A 6000-nucleotide genomic window follows, 5' to 3' on the forward strand; every position below is an offset into this window, starting at 1 on the left:
GTAAAGGGAGATGTCATGTAACATCAGAGATGAGATGTTTTCCACAGCAGACTCTCAAGAAGTAAAATGCCAGCCAGATCATGACAATAGACAGTATACAAGCTTCAAAACGACAGCAGGCACTGCTGTGGTAATTAGCTTCAAAACAGTCTTCTGAGGAGGCAGCCTCTGTTGCCACAATGTCTGAAAAGTTTACATACATGCTGAGATTGTATCTCAAATTAAATTTGGACTTTTTATGACGCATTTGCTGGTGGAATGATGGATCGTCCATCGGTCTGGTCAGATGGCCAGAAATACATATTTCAGCCTGTGAATTAGACCTCGGTGGTTCCTGGCTTGTTATTCTCCAGTTATGTGAGATTGACAGTTTGGGTTAGGTGTTTGAAACTTTGGTATGGTTAGATCTACGCCCGTCACAATAACAAATTTTGCTGGATGATAAATTGTCCCAGAAGTCATTGCGATAATCAATAATATTGTTCTCTTGAGTCAATTTGCAAGTAACATAATGGTAATGACATAATAATGCAAATACTCATTCTCAAAGACCAATGAACTGTAAACTTTAATGAACATTTAACACTGGAAGTGGAAGACTCTTTAAATATCTAAAATGAATAAACAAAACTTCAAATAATGTGATGATAATTATGCAAGAAGCTTTTTGATGCTGCCAAAAGCATTTGTGTATCTGTACAACTTTTAGAGAATCTTTTGAACACATATTAGCTGATAATCATTTCTATATTTCAGCCTGTATTTATTGTTTTGAAGAAGCCAAACCAGTCCCTTGTACTATGCCTTATATAGGGGCCCATTGGTTGTCAACAATTGAGAAACAATTACTTCCTGGAGTTGAGGACTCTGTCGAAGGTTTAGATTTTACCCAATCACTAACATTTGCCCGTGACGTCTGTAATGCACCAGTTTGATTCTATAAAGCTTATGGAAATGATCTGTGCCATTAAAAAGCCCCAACCCCTACCGCAAAGAGAGAAGTGCCGAGCCAAATGACATGGCTGCTAATGTTAATTCAATATTTGGAATTGCGATCGACATAGGAGGCAATCCAAGTGAATAGGAGAAAGCCCAGACTATGAATCAAGGTTTGAATTGAGCAGAAAAGCGCAGGAAAGCAGACTTGTTTCCCTAATTCTTGACTTTGAATTTGTTAAAGTTGATTGTTGCCTGACTGTTCTCTCCAGGAAAAAAAACTGTTTCAAATGCCTCATTAAAAGCCCAAAGGTAACATGACAGTCATGCTCATGGTGAGTGCATGGAAACATTATTTTCAGATTTTTATGAGCAATGTTTGTCGCCTTTGCTGCTCAAATCATCCTTAATGAATCCTTTTCCTATATTACCCCACCCTGTCTCCCAACCCCCCCAAAAAACAAGCGTTTTAAGCTGCTTTGTTTCAATAGGCCATTTGTGCAGTTTGTTTCATTGGCAGTTAATTTGTTTCCAAACTGTTGCTATGAACAATAAACTACGTTAACGTATTGTGACAAGCTCCATTACTCTGTCTTCCAAAACAATGGAGCTCCAGTGCCTGCCACACAGCAGCCAAGAGTGAAAAAGAGAGGAGATCTAATGAATTATGCAGAGAGAGCTTTCTCTCAGCCTGACAGTCTGAAACCTGCCTGGAGAAAATTGTAAGAGAAGTACGAGTCAGTGCAGCCATCACAAATCCCCCTCTCATTCCCCCAAGGGACCGTCAGGGCCAAGGCCTGTCAGTCAAGTACCCTCTTCCTAAACTGTAATCTGGGGACAGCACTTAGAAGCCTGCAGGTCCGATAAAGCAACCAAAAAGATGCTCAAGAAACTGCTGGAGCTGTGGGCAGCTGACGAGGAGAAAGTTGGTGGTGGGAAGACACGAAGCAAGTGTTCCCAAATCTGGTTGTGAGAGCAGCCTTGTCCAAAACTGTGTGAAGACAGCTCATTCATCATCACTAATTCTAAGCATGCGCAGAAGAGCCAATTCACAATTATCAGACCGTCTCACCTCTGCCTTGTTAGTGTACTGAACAAGAGAATTTCCTTTTCACTTTAATGAAGTGTGGCTTCCCTCCCTGGCAGGCAGCTGAGCGTGGGGCAGCAAGAGCGCAGTCTGGTAATGAGAGGCCAGAAGGTTTAGGTGTCTTCAAAACCACAACACATTGAAAAGACTTAATACAGTCTTGTTTTCGCTTGCCCCTGGAGGAAAACAGAGAGCCAGATGAATATTCATGGGGCGGTGATGAATTGCGTTGCCTACAGCTTCGTGCCACTCTGAAAGCCCTCATGCTGCTTCTTTTATCACAGGAGGTCCTTTGAGCTGAACCTTGCGGGCCGCGATGCAGCGCCTCAGCATCCAGCTACCAATTATCATCCGAGATCATTAACTTGTTATGTTGACACAAACACTGCAATTTCAGATGCCCCTCTTTATTCAAATGACCCTGTTCATGAGGAGTATCTGGCTGGGTTGATTGGATTTCTTTTCCTCATCCTTATTTCTCTGTGTGGCTCACAATCACTCAACAAGTTATGTTTGGATACAAAATTAATGAACCGTGTGCAATGCTTTGAACTGCGTGCATGTTGTTTTTGAGGATGGCTAAACAGGCCTTATGATATCTTTCAAAGGGTGCATCAGCATAAATTGATACAGTAATGGCATGATGATCACTACCACTCTGTCCAAGACTTCATACTGCTGGAGCTTTTCCACATTTTGCCATGCCACAACAACAAATTTGAACTTTTTCTTTCTTTCAATGTAACTCGTATATGAGTATACATGCTACTCTGGGAAATTGCCCATTTGTGCTGATATTAAGCACTGCCACCTGAACCATTTTATTATGCCTCAAAATTTTTGTTATATGTGTTCTTCATCAAAAGACTGAGAATTATGTATTAATGTTTTCAGCTTAAGTTCAGTCAAACTCGATGATGAGCACGTGAACATCAATATTCAAGATCTGGCCTTTGATTTGGCCGTTCTAACACATGAGCATTTTTTTTATCTCAACAACTGCACTGTAGTTGTTGAGATAAAAAAGAACTACAGTTGTTTTTGATCTATAAACATACAGCAAGACTGTAGCTCTTGCTGTATGTTTATAGTTGATATAGTTGCTGTTGAGAAGCTTCCTGGCTCTTGCTACACATATTGCTTTTAAACCCAGTTCCACTTCAAACTGCTCCACACCTTTATTCCTGTCCTGTCTGCTGTGTTTCTTCTTCATGAAGTTTTTTCTCCACTTTTTCTCTAAGAAACATAAATTACCCAGGGGTGGCTTTTATTGATCAACTGGGTGGAGTGTGTTTGGTTCCATTGGATTTTGAGTGTCACTTGTAAAACCTTTTGAAAATCAATCAGTTCTGTTCAATCACCTAAAGTCATATTCAGGCACATAACAATCATTGTAACATGGACAACTGGCTGAATAATTTCACAAAACACTGCATTCAGTTAGAATTCTCTTTATAATGGTAGCATGGAACTGGACATGGGGATAAAAGGAACCAGGGACAGAGGATGAGTTGGGTGGCTGGGTGGACGACCTAGGGATTGAGCAGAGTCACGTTCCCCCAGCCCCAGACGGGTGATTCATACTAGCTTCATCACTGGCAACAGACAAGACATCCAGGCCTTTATTACCTCCATCCATCACCATCACTTCATCAATCTGAGCTGCTGTGAGCTTGCTCCTCAAGCAGTCCCCAAACACCCATCGAAACATGCTGCTGGACAGAGATTTACACCCACCCACTAACATCCTCTGCCTCTGCCGCTCGCTTTAGCACACACAAAACAAGAGAGATGAGCTTATGTGTCAACTTCGGACACGCACACTTTCGGGGAGAGTGAGACAGAAAAGAGAGGAGTGCGTGGGCGCGTGTGTGTGTGTGTGTGTAAAGGCCATTCTGCATGGTGTGAAGTTGCTCCCCTAAGGGCGTCTGGCTGACAGGCTATCCTGCATTGTGAAAGCCACTTACACTCCAGCCACATCATACCACCTGCTGCTGCTGACCACTGTCAGAGAGGCGAATCATGATGGATACACTAAACTGTGGGAGAATTCATTAAATCACTCCCACTGCTCGCACCATTAAAAAAAATCTCTAGCACACACGCATTAAGCAAGACTTAATTTTCCTTTTAGCTGGACACTTTTACTGTCTAATGCGATCAATACTCGAGTCCCACAATAAATGCTTCCTTGGTGCTGTCGGAGAGGCGTTGTGGGGAAAACACTGTGCTTTGTATGTGAACAGACAAAGCTGGCCTCATTCTGCATTTATTGTTTCTAAAGGGCAACACAGTAATGCCCGCATTGCCAAAGAAATTTAAAGCCTCAATATTCTATCCTGTTATACAGATGTTAAATGGTTTAAAAACTTTGTAAGTGGTCTTTTAGTGATGATAATGCAAACTAAAACATTGATTCAGTTAAATAAAATGCTTAGTGTAACTGATGATATCCCTTATTTCATTTTATTGATTTTCACACTAAATATAGGAAATTTTTACTTTGATGTAAGTTTGTGTTAAATTAATTTATATAGCAGTACTCTAATATGTGTGCGTGTGTGTGTCCTTTTGTTGTGAGTGGCCTCAAACATGAACATTTTGACCTATATGTAGAATATTAACCCTACACAACCATCTCCATGTTGAAACATGTTAATGGCTGCATCATTCTGTGAGACGGATTGTTTTTTTTTTTATGGATTTGAGGAAGCTGGTCACAGCCAATGGGAAAACGGATGGAGAAATGGGCACGTCGCCAACATCTGGAGCACATTTTAGACAAATTAGTTAGCAGGGTTTAAAATCTGTCCTCAGGTTTCAAACGTTAGTAATCAGTGTGGTGTGTGAAAGGAGATGTACAACTTTACCACAAAGGTGCTGCAGGGGTTATAAAACCACAATAGCTTCTTCCACAAATTTGCTGTATCCCCTAGATGGCTCATCCCAAATTCAATGTCATATGGGTTTTCTTTAGCAGTGGGTTTGCTCTTGCCATGTTTCCTTTTCATTCAACTTCACATTTAATTTCCAGTAAAAAAAAAGTTTTGTGGTTGCAACATGACAAAATGTGTAAAGGATAAAAAACTCTTGATATTTTTGTACAACTTTACAATAAGGCTCCCCTTATAGATGGAAAATAAATAGTTCATGAATAGGTTATTAATTAATCTCTTAGCACTTTATAAATCAGTAATAACAGGATATTATCCAAGCCAAAAACTCTTTTCTGACTACTGAAATATACAAAAATTAAAGAAAGATGCGATTGCATGACGTGCAGTTGTTAGCACTGTTGCCTTGCAGAATTCGAATAATGTCCCCGAAGGAGACACAATCTAAAAATAAGAAAATTCCATGTTCTCTCCTTTTCTGTGTGGGTTCTCTCCAGGTACTCCAGCTTACTTTCACAGTCCCACAGCAAACACATTAGATTTAAATGTGTTCAATGTAGTAAAGAATGTGTGAATGCATGGTTGTCTGTGATTTGTGCCTCTTTAATGTCTGGCAACCTATCCAGGATGCGCCTCTAAACAGATTACAGAAGACAACTCCCCATCACCCTCCTCCAACCCAACCCAGAAGAATTAGTGGGTATTGAAAATGGATGGATGAACACAGAAGGATCTCCAAAAGATTCAAGGCTGTTGCTGCTACCAATTGCTTTGTATCTAAATAAAATCCCCCAATTTTTTATTCATAGTACTATAGATGTCTCAAAATCACTGCCCCATGTGTAGGGAAACAAAGTGATGGACTCATTTGAATTAAAGATGAATTGAAGCTGCAGAAAAAAGGAAAAAGCAGTGTATCACAAGTGAAAACAGGATTAATTGCACTAGTAGGAATTTAAAAGCCAGAGATCAGTTAATTTAAGATTGGAAAAAGAAAACAATCAGCTGAGGGAAACTTAAAAGCTAGAGAAACAACAGAAGGGTCAAGTGTTTTGGATATCTAGAACAACATTAGGAAAAACA

Source organism: Gambusia affinis, linkage group LG08, assembly GCF_019740435.1.
Source record: "Gambusia affinis linkage group LG08, SWU_Gaff_1.0, whole genome shotgun sequence".
Taxonomy (NCBI): domain Eukaryota; kingdom Metazoa; phylum Chordata; class Actinopteri; order Cyprinodontiformes; family Poeciliidae; genus Gambusia; species Gambusia affinis.